General features: G+C 42.2%; 2 long non-coding RNA genes across 10 annotated transcripts in view; both read left to right on the top strand.

Annotated features, from left to right (window-relative positions):
- The first annotated feature begins 225 nt into the window (after positions 1-225).
- Positions 226-6,265, top strand: LOC148384465 (uncharacterized). 3 transcript variants are annotated; one of them, XR_015853478.1, is made up of 6 exons: positions 226-724; positions 1,013-1,124; positions 1,224-2,446; positions 2,512-3,999; positions 4,657-4,726; positions 4,984-6,265. It is a non-coding gene; the product is annotated as an uncharacterized LOC148384465 (long non-coding RNA). The 3 variants fall into 3 exon arrangements; XR_015853479.1 differs by lacking the exon at positions 226-724 and having other exon boundaries at positions 880-1,124; positions 2,512-3,665; positions 3,743-3,999; XR_015853477.1 differs by lacking the exon at positions 226-724 and having other exon boundaries at positions 880-1,124.
- Positions 6,266-9,039: 2,774 nt separating this feature from the next.
- LOC148384464 (uncharacterized) overlaps positions 9,040-14,515 on the top strand; it is an 11,738-nt gene continuing 6,262 nt past the window's right edge. Inside the window, exons 1-7 of one of the 7 annotated variants that reach the window (XR_015853525.1) lie at positions 9,040-9,337; positions 9,555-9,658; positions 9,729-9,825; positions 9,922-10,006; positions 10,118-10,246; positions 10,322-10,376; positions 10,444-10,498. This is a non-coding gene — a long non-coding RNA (uncharacterized LOC148384464). Of the gene's footprint in view, positions 9,338-9,395; positions 9,489-9,554; positions 9,659-9,728; positions 9,826-9,917; positions 10,007-10,117; positions 10,247-10,321; positions 10,377-10,443; positions 10,499-14,515 lie in introns of those variants that run through there. The other 6 variants (XR_015853524.1, XR_015853523.1, XR_015853527.1 and 3 more) reach the window with 6 other exon arrangements.

The following is a 14,515-nucleotide window of genomic DNA, read 5'->3' as shown; positions in this document are numbered from 1 at the left end:
AATGTGCAAGACTTGAACTCGGTTCTCCAGAATACAAGGCAAACGGTCCTGCTCTGTAATACCTTTACATATCACGCAGGCTGTTTTTTTTTTAAATTGTTTAATTGGGGTCAAAGTTTTAACGGATAGTCCGAAGCAACCCTTTCCACAGTAGTCACCATGACAGGCGACCACCTGGTGGCGGCGGTGTGCCGAGCGCCGTTGGACGATCAGGAGAAGAAGATTTGAATTGACGGATGTGACGTCAGGGCTTTAGGCCAATTGGAGACAGGTGTGCTCGCTCAAGGGGAGTTACCATATGCAGGTGCCACCGAGCGCGTGGCGTCGCGTCGCGTCGTTGCGCGTTTTGGTGGTATTTTAAATGTCTTTCGCGGTTGTTTTTTTTCATGCTGGCCAGCATTTTTTTCATTCGTCTGTCTGTAGACGGTTCGTAAATGACGCCGCCGATAAGCGCGTGTTTGTCTGACTATAGGAAATGTTAGTTTGACTCTAGTCAACTTAACCATTTTTTAAATTATTTTATATGATGCGTGTGCCATTTCCGTGTCATGCAAACTGGTGAATGCAAACTGGTGAATGCAACGTATATGTTACGTCGTGTCCAAATCGGACCAAATCCATTCAAAGATGGCGCCCGCCCGCTCTCGTTCCGTTACGCAACAAACATTTGCCCGGGTTATTTTCTCCCGTCTTGGACGCCGCCAACCTGGATCATCTGTCCAATGTGAGGGGAGTTGATGAATGATGAAATTAAAATATGAATTATAATCCTGAATAATTATCATAATTTACTACAATGTGATGATTATATTTTTTTTCAAATGTAAAACTCTACTTAGAATGTATCAAATTCAAATATGAACTATAATTTCAATTATCATAACTTACTACAATATAATATTTTTTTTCAAATGTAAAACTCCTAGTATGTATAATTGTTGGTAAAAAATCATGCCATTGGCACTCGACTCAATGTCTATTTTTGTTGCAATCATTTGCTTGTCTTTTGTAGCACTAAAAACTGCCGCCCAGCCAGCATCCTTCTATACAAAGCAAGCAGGAGGCTCTTGAAGGAGCCCTTTCAGTGATGTTGAGGACACTGAGGAAGAATAGTCCTAAATCAGGTGAAAACCTGTTTTTGTCAAGTTTCAATTCCCAACACACAATGGTTGTCGAGTTTTAGCTTCCCAGCACACAATTAATGGCTGTCTGTGTTTTTGTAGGCTGCAAGAGGAGCCGAATGGGATAATTCCATATGAAAAGGCACAATGGCCTATCCAAAGGAGCGATGGCCTATCCAAAGGAGCGATGGCCTATCCAAAGGAGCAATGGCCTATCCAAAGGAGCAATGGCCTATCCAAAGGAGCAATGGCCTATCCAAAGGAGCAATGGCCTATCCAAAGGAGCAATGGCCTATCCAAAGGAGCAATGGCCTATCCAAAGGAGCAATGGCCTATCCAAAGGAGCAATGGCCTATCCAAAGGAGCAATGGCCTATCCAAAGGAGCAATGGCCTATCCAAAGGAGCAATGGCCTATCACAAGGAGCAATGGCCTATCACAAGGAGCAATGGCCTATCACAAGGAGCAATGGCCTATCACAAGGAGCAATGGCCTATCACAAGGAGCAATGGCCTATCCAAAAGAGCAATGCTATATCAAGTCAAGAATCAAGCAGCACGCTGCAAAAGTCGACGTTTGCGGATCATGTGCCCAGGAGGGGGCAGTGTGGTTGCCTTTGGTTATGGGTGCACGACGGAAAGGTTGCAGGTGTGGCCAGTGTTTGGGGCTCTGATGGTTGGTCTTGCTTAAGAGGTGTGCTGTGGTTGTGGCTTGTCTGGATCCAGCGTTGTCTTGTGCTTTGTTGCCATTGACGGCTCACTTGGGGGAGGACGTGGTTACGTGGACGGAGACTAAACGAAACTTTGATGTGGATCCGAATGTTCAATTTTGCCATATGATGTGTACCATTTTGTCTTTTTCTAACCTGCCACTGTTGTACTTGCTGCATTCTTTGTTCTCCCCCATCGGTGTAGGGCGGCGTTGGAGCGAGCCGATCCCGAATGTCCCATTTTGCAATTTGACTTGTACCATTTTGTCTTTTTCTAACCTGCCACTGTTGCACTTTATCTAACCCTAACCTACCACCGCTGTGGTACTTGCGTTCTTTGTTCTCCCCTAGGTGTAGGGCAGCATTGGAGCGAGACGGTAACATTTTGTGTCTTTTTCTAACCTACCACTGTCGTGCTTGATCTAAGCTGTGTCCTTTGTTCTCTAGGTGTAGGGGGCGGTGTTTGGGCGAGCCGGTCCACGAGGAAGACGTAATGATGCGAGCAGCGCCCAACTCATTGCATGTTCTGCCATTTGCAGGCCGGACGCGAAAGGGGGGGCGCACGGCCCCATCCGACCGGGCGACGCTCACCAATAGTAGCTAGCCGCTGTGATCAAGTAAGCAAGTGACCGACAACTTGGGGTGCTCTTTGAGTTTCTAACATTTGTTTCTGTTTCTGCAGATGTTGACCGGGATGTGACACGATCTGATCAGAGGTGACCGGACCGCTGTGGCATCGCTCTGAAGTCACCAAGTTGTGAGGGAGACCCGCTTCCCTGGAGGCGTCGACCTGCGCAGCTTCAACGTGTGAAATGCATTTTTTTATTTTTTTTTTATTTTTAAATTACACCAGCGGTGTCCCAATGTCTGCTTGAGGGCTGCATACTGAAACAAATTCAGAATTCTTTGACGCAAATTCATTAAATCAATCATGAAATGTTGCCATTGATATTTAGTGCTACAAAGCAGTGTCGTGTTCAGTCGTGTGGTGTGTTGATCAAGTTGCCCCGAGGCTGCCATTTGGACACCAATGGTGACATGTGTGTAGGGCTGCACGTGTATTGGAAAACTGCCATATGGTGGTCGAGGTTATTGACATGCACTTTAAGACAGCAAAGAATTTTTTTTTTTCATGTCTGAAATGAAACATGCTTTCTTGCCTAACTATTTGTAATGAGTTAAGACGATAAGTCATTGATGTAAGTTAAAGTTAACTCATCTAACTGATCTCATTGCGATCAAATAGTTAACCTCCATCCAAGAATTTTGCACAACTTGCCTCAATGCAGTGGTCTGGCCCAATACTGCCATATCATTGATTTTCCAAAATGTTGTGCAGCCCTCATTGAGTGCCAAACGCACAGCGACGGCAAGCGCAAGCGACCGCGCAGCGACGGCAAGCGCAAGCGACCGCGCAGCGACGGCAAGCGCAAGCGACTGCAAGCGCAAGCGACCGCGCAGCGACGGCAAGCGCAAGCGACGGCAAGCGCAAGCGACTGCGCAGCGACGGCAAGCGCAAGCGACTGCAAGCGCAAGCGACCGCGCAAGCGACGGCAAGCGCAAGCGACGGCAAGCGCAAGCGACGGCAAGCGCAAGCGACGGCAAGCGCAAGCGACGGCAAGCGCAAGCGACGGCAAGCGCAAGCGACGGCGCAGCGAGACTTTTGTGCTTGTCTTGCAAGGTGGAAGAGACGATGTATGAAACGAAGAGCCGGTGGACGGAGGCCACCAGACCCGCGATTGGTGAGCGGGGTGCAAAGGAAGGAATCACCCAAAGAAAGCAGTCGCCAAGTGTTGAAGAGGAGCCTGATGTATGACTGGCCAAGGCTGGCCAGAGGTGGTGGTGACATGGCAATCCAATATGCAACACACTTGTTAGTTTTAATTTGATTTCCTTATTTGTCTGCCGTTCAGGGTTGCCGGGGCGGCGGATGGGACGAGCGCCAGCCTGCACCGAGAGGGACTGGGCTGCACCCACAAGACCAGGGAGGGGGCAGGTCATAAGTACGTTGACAGAAGTGAGCTGCATGCAACTGAGTGCCGTTTGTCTTTTTGCACTTGTGCGAGGCAGAAGACGAGTCCAACACCGGCCGGAGCAGACCCGGACCTTGGCCTGTGACGAGCGGCCCACACGAGACTGATGGGTGCAGATGCAGCCAGCGTTTCGAGGAGTATGACTTTGGTTTTTCTTTTGTGCTTTCCCTACTCCTGTCTATTTGAATAGGGTAACTAGTAGCACGCACGGGCATTTGGGTTGCTGTGACCCTCTAGATACGAATCGGCAAAGTAGACACCCCCTGCAACCCTTTCTCCCTCCCCCCTTCCCTTCCCCCCCCTCTCTCTCTCTCGCTCTCTTTCTCCAACGCGCCCGGCAGTACCTGCATGGCCTGGTGCACTCAGGGTGGAACGTGGCTATACCTTGCCCTTTGTGGAATACCAGGGTATAATGTCTGCCAGACTGGGTCCCAGTGTCGTCGACGGTGTCAAGGACAAGGAGATTCTCCGTGACGCTCTCCGTGACGTCACGTTTTCCTCTTTTTTTCCTCTCGGGGCCAAGCCAGCTCTACTCAGGGGGAACTGGCCGGTTGCGCTTAAGTGCGCACCAAAGCCTCTTTTCATCTCCTCTCGCTCCCTCCCTCCCTCCCTTTTTGTAAGGGGTTAAACATTTCATAACCCGGATTGCTCCAATGCGGGAGGGCCGTATGAGACATGCGCCAGCCCGTGCGTGCCGCCAGTTACCTGATTCAAACTTACCTTAGTCTAGGTTGGTGGGGTGCTAGCGGAATTTTTCCCCTTGCCAAAACCAACACAATATGTCTGCCTTTCAGGATTGCTGGGGCACTGGATCGGACGAGTGCCTGCACAGAGAGGGACTGGACAGGACCGCGGGACCAGAGGGTAATAATAAAAAACTTTATTTGTAGAGCACCTTTCATACAAGAAATGCAGCTCAAAGCACTTTACGAAAAAGAAAGAAATTATAAGCATTGAATTCTTCATATAGGAACAGACATGAAAAGAAAACAAAAACATTCATGTGTGCATATGCTATTAATAAAGGGAGCTTAAAATAGGAGCAAGCTTTAATAGACAGGTAATGAGTACATCCACAGAAGTGAACCGCATGCAACAGAGAGCCGTTTTTCTTTTTGCAGTGGCACGAGGCGGAGGATGAGTCCAAACGTCGAATACCGGCCGGGGGGGAGACAACCTTCGCCCGTGATGAGCGGCCGACACGAGACGGACGGGTGCGGATGCGGCGAGGGCAAAGCGCCCAGCCAGCATTTAAGGAGAGTATGACTGCGTTTTTTCTTTTGTCCTTTCTTTCCTTCCCTCCCTCCCTCCACTTTTTCACTGGGTGTGCACACTGGCTATCTGCATGATGCCGCTTTCTTTCTCTCTCAGCGCCGCGTCATTTTGCAATGTTGTTTTACTGTTGTTTTTTTAATCATGAAATGAACTGTTTGTACTGTAATTGTGTGTGTGTACCACTGAACTGCAATTAAACTGTGAACTGAATTCAAGTGGTCCATTTTAAACATTGGCATTGGCAGTCTATCGTGCATACAAACTGGAATCATTTGAGACATTCTCAATGACAAGACAATTGTAAAGTTAGGCTGAAACAAAATTGACTTGTTAAATATGCAGTGTCAGGCTTTATTTTTTTTTTCCAACTACACAAAGAAAAGCTGGATGCATTCTAAATTGTTGACAAAAGCCAAGTAGCCAGACACCCATAGATGCAAACGACCAGTGTACAAACGGTCTCTGTTGCGATCAGTAAGTCATCTTTGGCAACCCTGCTTTAAAATGGCCACCGAACTCAGAATCTTGCAGAATGTTGGTACATTTTTCTGTACGAGTAAAAGCTGTTTTAATGTGGTCAGAGCCATTTTTCGTTTTGTTTTGAATCGTCATGCATCATGTGGGCATTCTTGTGAATAAAATCAACAGTGGTGTGTTTGCTTGTCAACTTTGGTGTCATCATTCGCGATGTGCCTCAATCGATGGTGCATCTCTTGAATGTGAAACTTCTTGCATGTTTTGTTGCAGGGCTTGCCGTCCCCATTGGCTGTCTGACTACAAAGAAGGCTGCTGCTGTCCAGTCCAGGTTGCTGCTATAGTTAATTGAATTTATAAACACAGCGTGTAACTTCCAGGACCTTAGCTTTCAATTCAAAGCAGTTGCGTAACTACACGGCCAGCCTCGGTACATGTACTGGGTGGTACCACCCAGTTCAGAGTGAAGTAAAGGCCAGAGTGTTCTTATTCATACCGGCATCCTTATGAAATTGACCGTATCAGAAAGGCTCGATGAATTCCAAGTGCTGCCACCGAGTAGCAGCATATTTGCCTCAACCTGTCTGATGCTGGGTCAATGCGATGCACCTTTCGTTGTTTTGCCCAAATAGAAATAAAGAAGTACTGCCGTTATCTCGCCAGTGTGCATGTGTGTTAAAAGTACAAAACAAACTCATTTGCATGATAGACGTCTAAACCACATGCTAGATATTTGCCTCAACCTGTCTGATGCTCTATTTAACTATGCGATCATTTTTAACAATTTTAATCATTTAAATTTTTAAGTACATTACAAATGATAGGCGCCCCAATTAGACAGCTGGGTCAATGTGACCCGTCTTTTGCGTGCGGTTTGTTTTGCCCAAAGCAACCTAACAAATACACATAAGTACTGCCGCTATCTCGTCAATGTGTGTGTCTCTAAAATGTACAAAGCAACTTCATTTGCATAAACTTCCAAACCACATGCTAAAAAATATTCATGTGATGCAGAAAGTCTTCTGTAGCTTGCTAAGATTTGCCAATTTGAGCAATGCCGTATCCGAACCCGAGGCTGGGGGTTGCCCGTCCATGTGCCTAATCCCTCGGGCATTGATACATCAGCAATGTCAAGTTTATTTGTATAGCCCTAAATCTCAAACAGTCTCAAAGGGCTTCACATAGACAAAAAATTGACAATTATTCTCAAAGCATCCCCTGATCTTAAGCTCCCAATGCTTCTTTCTAGGTCTCCTCATGTCCTCAGCACTGCAAACCTTTGTGCCGGTAAGCCATATGAAGTAAATGACGGAATGTTTTTTTTTTAACACCACCTCTAATGTGTATCAAGCATACCAGATGGTGTTTTAGAATAGCCTAGAATATTAAGTTACAAAAAGTTTAAAAAAAGTTTGAAAAAAATTACTAAAGTTTAAAAAAGTTATATATTTGCTCCAAGGAGGGAGTATTGACAAATGTCACCTCCTTCATAGTCTGCGCATTGTTGTGTGCTTCGCAGCGCGGTGTAGACAGCAGGGGGCGCAGGTAGCGTGGGGGGGTAGTAGGCGCAGGCGGCAGGGGCCGCAGGCGGCGCAGGCGGCAGGGGGCGCAGGCAGCAGGGGTGGGGAGTCGAACCCTGGATCTCAGGTGTTCGAGCGCAGCGACGGAGCCACTCGCCAAGCGTGGCGAGCTCGGCAGTGACCCCGCTTTCGCTTCGAGTCATTCTTATACGTTCAGTATTGCGCTCCGCGCGCTGGGTAAGTACAAAAGAGAACTGGCGGCCGCCGGCTCCCATGTCGCACTGGCCGACCCTAAGCCTAACCCTAACCCCTCTGAAGGTTTTTATAGATACTGATGATGGTGTTACAAATACTTTCATGTACAGTGTAAATCCCCTTCAAGGAAATTTAATTTATATACGTGTGTATATATATGATAAATCTGAATCTAATGGTGACCTCAAGTGTTTTTAAATATTTCCATCTGTTAATTTCCTTTGGGCCGAGCCCCCTCCGGCCTGCACCTGTAAACTCCTCCATCATAATACATTTCCAAGCTATGTAAAAATGAAAAAATATTGCCATTTACTGCCATATTGCAGGTGCGGGAAAAGTTTTTGGTCACTTTCACGTTCCGCAGGAGCTAAAAGTTTTCCCGCAGGTGCACTTAACGAGGGAATCACACGGACACTCCATTAGGTACACCGCCCTTTTCAAGTGTACCTAATAACAGGCCACTTTATGAGGGAAATATCATGGTCAAAGGTCACAGGTGTCAAGCTCTAGTCCTCGGGGCCGCGTTCCAACATGTTTCCCAAGATTCCCTCGTTAAGTGCAGGTGCGTGAAAAGTCGTGTCATCGTGTTTGTCGTATCATTGTGTGTGTATGTGTGTGTGTGTGTGTGTGTATCACTACTGCAGTGTAGTGTTGGCTCGTGAGTGAACGATGGGTTCAAAAGAACGAATGTTTTCAGTGAACGAGAGTGAATGAAAAGATCTAAAGATCTTTGTAGCCATGAGGGAAAAACTTGTTTGGACCCGTTTGAAAATCATTGATTTGATATGACTCAAGAATTGTCTCTGTGCAACGGTGTGGTGTTTCTTAGCAACTGACTTGAAAATGAGTCCACGGGAGCACTGCAACGGCGGCAGAATTTTTGCAAGAACAATTCATTTTAGGATGAGCTCTCGATACAAATATTTCCATTTGATTGAAGGCAATGGCGTTAACCACTCGACCAGAGCTCTTGCTGTGCTTAGGGTTAGGGTTTGTGTTAGGCTTGCTTTTGCTGTGCTTAGGGTTAGGCTTGCTTATGCAACCAAATCACCTCAGTTGTTTATCACTTCCTCTGATATTTTTGAACTTACCGTAATTTTCGGACTGTAAGTCGCACCGGAGTATAAGTGAGCAGCAGGGGGGGGGGCCCCATTTCAACCCCTTCCACTGAGTGCCAAGCAGGGAAGAAATGGGTACCATTGTTATAGTCACTGGTATGACTCGGCAGGGGTTTGAACCCACCACCTCCCAGTCTCAGGGCGGACACTCTCCTCTTAGGCCACTGAGCTGGTAAACACTTGTGTCGTAGTATAACACTTATAGTCGTTTTTAAATAACGTGTATATATACGCCTAAATATTGTCATCCAATATATCTACTGCAATTTCACATTAGATTGCTGGTTTGAAATTTGCTTTTGATATTATTATTTTTAATAAACATTTATGTTAAAACGTGTCTGGCGTCTTATTCCTTGTTTTTATATTCGCCAATTAAAACATAAAAAGCAGACATTTTATATGACAATATGTGTAGGTACACTACACGAGGTTAAAAAAAAAGAATAAATAAATAAAGGGTTAATTGTCATCGACTGACAATATTTTCATTTGATTGAAGGCAATGGCATTAACCACTCGACCAGAGCCTGCTCGGGAACCAAAGGAGATTTGGTCATATTGATAGGGTATCCTCCATCCAAACATGTTCGGTGTTGAAAGTTTCAACGGATAGTCCGAAGCAAGCCTTTCCACAGTAGTCACCATGACAGGCGACCACCTGGTGGCGTCAGTGTGCCGAGCGCCGTTGGACGATCAGGAGAAGAAGATTTGAATCGACGGATGTGACGTCAGGGCTTTAGGTCAATTGAAGACAGGTGTGCTCGCTCAAGGGGAGTTATCATATGCAGGTGCCACCGAGCGCGGGCCGGCGGCGGCGGACGGTTTCTCAGGTAAGCGAGCATGCTAGCAAATGTTTGTCGTCTTTGTCGTTTAAAAAAAAATCCTCTTTTAATATTCATGATTTCCTTATTTCTTAAAACTGACCAAATTTAAACGGATGTCTTCCTTTAGTCCAGCTCGTTCCAGCGGCATTGGTCTTGTGTATGTATGATTTTGTGTGTGTTTTTAAGTAACGTTTTCATACTTTATTTTATTGTATGTAAATAGCTGTTAGTCACGTGACCCAATGTGGAGGTACTTGTGGGCGGGGCCTGCTAAAAGACCAACTACGGAAGCTCCCCAAGTACTGATGTGCATTCCAGTTCTTTTAGGTGAACTGAATCTTTAGAATCTCTTTGAACGAATCGTTCACTCACGAGCCAACATTATTTGGGTTTTCAGTCTTGAGGTGAGCGTTGGTTGCCCTTCTGTCACTGTCATGGACACGAGTCTTTGGTCAAGTGGTAAACGTCATTGCCTCTAACACGATGGAACCATGGTTCGGGACCCGACCTTACCCACGAGCTGTACTTTGTCGATTTTCACTCACTTCTGCATAAAGTTTGTGACTTTTTTTTTTTTTTTTTGAAGGCAGGTTTCAGTCTTGCCTGTCGGAGAGGTGGGCGTGGTCAAGCCAATTTCAGTTGCGCTGTGATTGGTCAGACTGAATTTGGGCAGAGGTAGGAGGCGGGCAAAGTGGCACTTAGGTTTTTGAAGGCAGTTTTCAGTCTTGAGGTGAGCGACAGGTACAACCGCCCGCGTGTGAAGTGGCCTGTCACGTGGTACGCTAGTGTGCAAAGCGCCATTGGACGAGCAGGCGAGGAAGATTTGAATTGACGGATGTGACGTCATGTCTTCGGGTGAATTGGGGAAGTTGTCAAATACCGGTGCAATCACCCGCGCAGCGGGCGGTTTCTCAGGTAAGCTAACATGCTAGGAAATGTTTGTCGTTCATTGGCGTTTCTCACGACGGACGCCTTGTTTGTTTGTTGCAGGATTCAAGGCGAGTTATCAAATGCAGGCGCCACCGACCGTGTGGCGGTTTCTCGGGTAAGCTATCAAATGTTTGTCGTTCATTGCCGTTTCTCACGACGGACGCCTTGTTTGTTTGTTGCAGGATTCAAGGCGAGTTATCAAATGCAGGCGCCACCGACCGTGTGGCGGTTTCTCGGGTAAGCTATCAAATGTTTGTCGTTCATTGCCGTTTCTCACGACGGACGCCTTGTTTGTTTGATGCGAACAAATATCTTGAAAATCTTTTCACACTCGTCCCGGCCACCGCGACTGTCGTTTTGCCGCTACAGTATTTCAAATCTCTTTGGCGTTGTGTTTCGTCAAATTAACAATGTTGCATTACATATAGTGTGCTATTTCCGTGTTATGCAAACTGATGAATGTGACAAATTTGTTACGTCATGTTCAAATCTATTCCAAGATGGCGCCCGCCCGCCCGCCTTCCGTTATGCAACAAACATTTGCGAGCGTGATTTTCTCCCGTTTAGTCGACTGCTCGATTCATGCCGACATTTTTGAGTGAGTTGATGGATGATAAAATTAAATTATTATAATTCGGATACTTTTGTAATTATTATAACTCATTACAATATACTGATAATTGTATACATATTTTAAATATAAAACTGGAGTTGGTATGTGTAATTGTTGCAAAAATATCATGCCATTGCCACTCTACTCAATGTCTATAATTGTAACTCCCAGATGCAGAGCATATAGTATGGTATGATATTGTATGGTATTGTATTGTATGTATTGTATTGTATGCATTGTGTGTATGGTAGCGTATGGCAGGGTATTGTAGGTGTTCTATGTCAATCCATCCATCCAACCCATCCACCCACCCACCCATCCACCCAACCCATCCACCCATCCACCCAACCCATCCAGCCACCCACCCAACCCATCCGTCCATCCAACCCATCCATCCATCCATCCACCCACCCCACCCCACCCCACCCCACCCACCCCACCCAACCCATCCACCCACCCAGCCCACCCACCCATCCACCCACCTAGCCCACCCACCCATCCACCCACCTATCCATCCACCCAGCCACCCATCCATCCAGCCACCCAGCCATCCACCGCTTATCCGAACGTCGGATTGCGGCGGCAGCAGCTTTAGGAGGGACTACCAGACTTTCCTCTCTCCAGCCACTTCATCCAGCTCAACCCAGGAAATCCCAAGATTTGTATGTATTGTTTGTTTTGTTGTGTTTTTTGTTTTGTTGTTTTTTGTTTTGTTTTTTGTTTTTTTTTGTTTTGTATGTATTGTATTGTATGTATTGTATTGTATGTATTGTATGTATTGTATTATATGTATTATATGTATTGTATGTATTGTATTGTATGTATTGTTTTTTTTTTTTGTTTTGTATGTATTGTATTGTATGTATTGTATTGTATGTATTGTATGTAATTTAGTTTTTTGTTTTGTTTTTTGTTTTTTGTATTGTATGTATGTATTGTTTGTTTTGTTTTGTTTGTTGTTTTTTGTTTTGTATGTATTGTATTGTATTGTATTGTATGTATTGTATTGTATGTATTGTATGTATTGTATTGTATGTATTGTATTGTATGTATTGTATTGTATGTATTGTATTGTATGTATTGTATGTATTGTATTGTATGTATTGTATTGTATGTATTTTTTTTATTTTTTATTTTTTTTATTTTTTGTTTTGTATGTACTGTATGTATTGTATTGTGTGTATTGTATTGTATGTATTGTTTTGTTTTTTGTTTTCTTTTTTTTGTATTGTATGTATTGTATTGTATGTATTGTATGTATGTATTGTATGTATTGTATGTATTGTTTTTTTGTTGGTTTTTTTGGTTGTGTTTTTGTTTTTTTTGTTTTGTATTGTATGTATTGTATTGTATTGTTGTTTTCTTTTTTGTTTTGTTTTTTGTTTTTTTGTATTGTATTGTATGTATTGTATGTATTGTATTGTATGTATTGTATTGTATGTATTGTATTGTTTGTATGTATTGTATTGTATGTATTGTATTTGTATTGTATTGTTTGTATGTATTGTATGTATTGTATTGTATTGTTTGTATGTATTGTTTGTATTGTATTGTATGTATTGTTTGTATGTATTGTTTGTATTGTATGTATTGTATTGTTTGTTTTGTTTTTTGTGTTTTGTTTTGTTTTTTGTTCACCCATCCATCCACCCATCCATCCATCCAGCCAGCCAGCCACCCATCCATCCGTCCATCTAACCCATCCACCCACCCAACCCATCCACCCATCCATCCACCCACCCATCCAACCCAACCCATCCAAAACCCACCCACCCATGCATTGTATTGTATGTATTTTTTTGTTTTTTTTTGTTTTGTTTTTTGTTTTTTGTTTTTTTTGTATTGTATGTATTGTATTGTATGTATTGTTTTTTGTTTTTTTTTTGTTTTTTTTGTTTTTTGTTTTGTATGTATTGTATGTATTGTATTGTGTGTATTGTATTGTATGTATTGTTTTTTTTTTTTTTTTTGCATTGTATGTATTGTATGTATGTATTGTATGTATTGTATGTATTGTATTGTATGTATGTATTGTATTGTATGTATGTATGTATTGTATGTATTGTATGTATTGTATGTATTGTATGTATTGTATGTATTGTATGTATTGTATGTATTGTATTGTATTGTATTGTATTGTATTGTATTGTATTGTATGTATTGTATTGTATGTATTTTGTTTTTTTTTGTTTTTTTTTGGTTTTTTTTTTGTTTTGTATGTATTGTGTGTATTGTATTGTATTGTATTGTATGTATTTTGTTTTGTTTTGTTTTTTGTTTTTGTTTTTTTTTGTTTTGTATGTATTGTATGTATTGTATGTATATTTTTTGTTTTGTTTTGTTTTTTGTTTTTTTTGTATTGTATGTATTGTATGTATGTATTGTTTTGTATTGTTTGTTTTGTTTTGTTTGTTGTTTTTTGTTTTGTTTTTTGTTTTGTATGTATTGTATTGTATTGTATGTATTGTATGTATTGTATTGTATGTATTGTATGTATTGTATTGTATTGTATTGTATTGTATTGTATGTATTTTTTTATTTTTTTTTGTTTTTTGTTTTGTATGTACTGTATGTATTGTATTGTGTGTATTGTATTGTATTGTATGTATTGTTTTGTTTTTTGTTTTCTTTTTTTTTGTATTGTATGTATTGTATTGTATTGTATGTATTGTATGTATTGTATTGTATGTATTGTATGTATTGTATTGTAATGTATATATTGTATTGTATGTATTATATGTATTGTATTGTATGTATAGTTTTTTTGGTTGTGTTTTTGTTTTTTTTGTATTGTATTGTATGTATTTTTTTTTTTTTTTTGTTTTGTTTTTTGTTTCTTTTGTATTGTATGTATTGTACTGTATGTATTGTTTTTTGTTTTTTTGTTTTTTGTTTTGTATGTATTGTATGTATTGTATTGTGTGTATTGTATTGTATGTATTGTTTTTTGTTTTTTTTTGCATTGTATGTATTGTATGTATGTATTGTATTGTATGTATTGTATTGTATGTATTGTATTGTATGTATTGTATTGTATTGTATGTATTGTATGTATTGTATTGTATTGTTTTTTTTTTTGTTTTTTTTTTGTTTTGTATGTATTGTGTGTATTGTATTGTTTTGTTTTGTTTTTTGTTTTGTTTTTTTTGTTTTGTTTTCTCTATGTTTTGTTTTTTGTTTTTTGTATTGTATGTATTGTATGTATGTATTGTATTGTATTGTATTGTTTGTATTGTATTGTTTGTATGTGTATTGTTTGTATGTATTGTATTGTTTGTATGTATTGTTTGTATGTATTGTATGTATTGTATTGTATTGTTTGTATGTATTGTTTGTATGTATTGTTTGTATGTATTGTTTGTATTGTATTGTTTGTTTTGTTTTTTGTGTTTTGTTTTGTTTTTTGTTCACCCATCCATCCATCCACCCACCCACCCATCCATCCAGCCAGCCAGCCACCCATCCATCCGTCCATCCAACCCATCCACCCACCCAACCCATCCACCCACCCAACCCATCCACCCATCCATCCACCCATCCAACCCAACCCATCCAAACCCAACCCATCCAAAACCCATCCACCCATCCTCCTATCCATCCACCCATCCATCCACCCAGCCATCCATCCAGCCACCCATCCA

The sequence above is a fragment of the Syngnathus floridae genome, chromosome 17 (genome assembly GCF_059516105.1).
Source record: "Syngnathus floridae isolate MCC-2025c chromosome 17, RoL_Sflo_1.0, whole genome shotgun sequence".
NCBI classification, from domain to species: Eukaryota; Metazoa; Chordata; class Actinopteri; order Syngnathiformes; family Syngnathidae; genus Syngnathus; species Syngnathus floridae.
The sequence above is the reverse complement of the archived record's forward strand: the minus strand, read 5'-3'. Positions and strand labels throughout refer to the sequence as shown.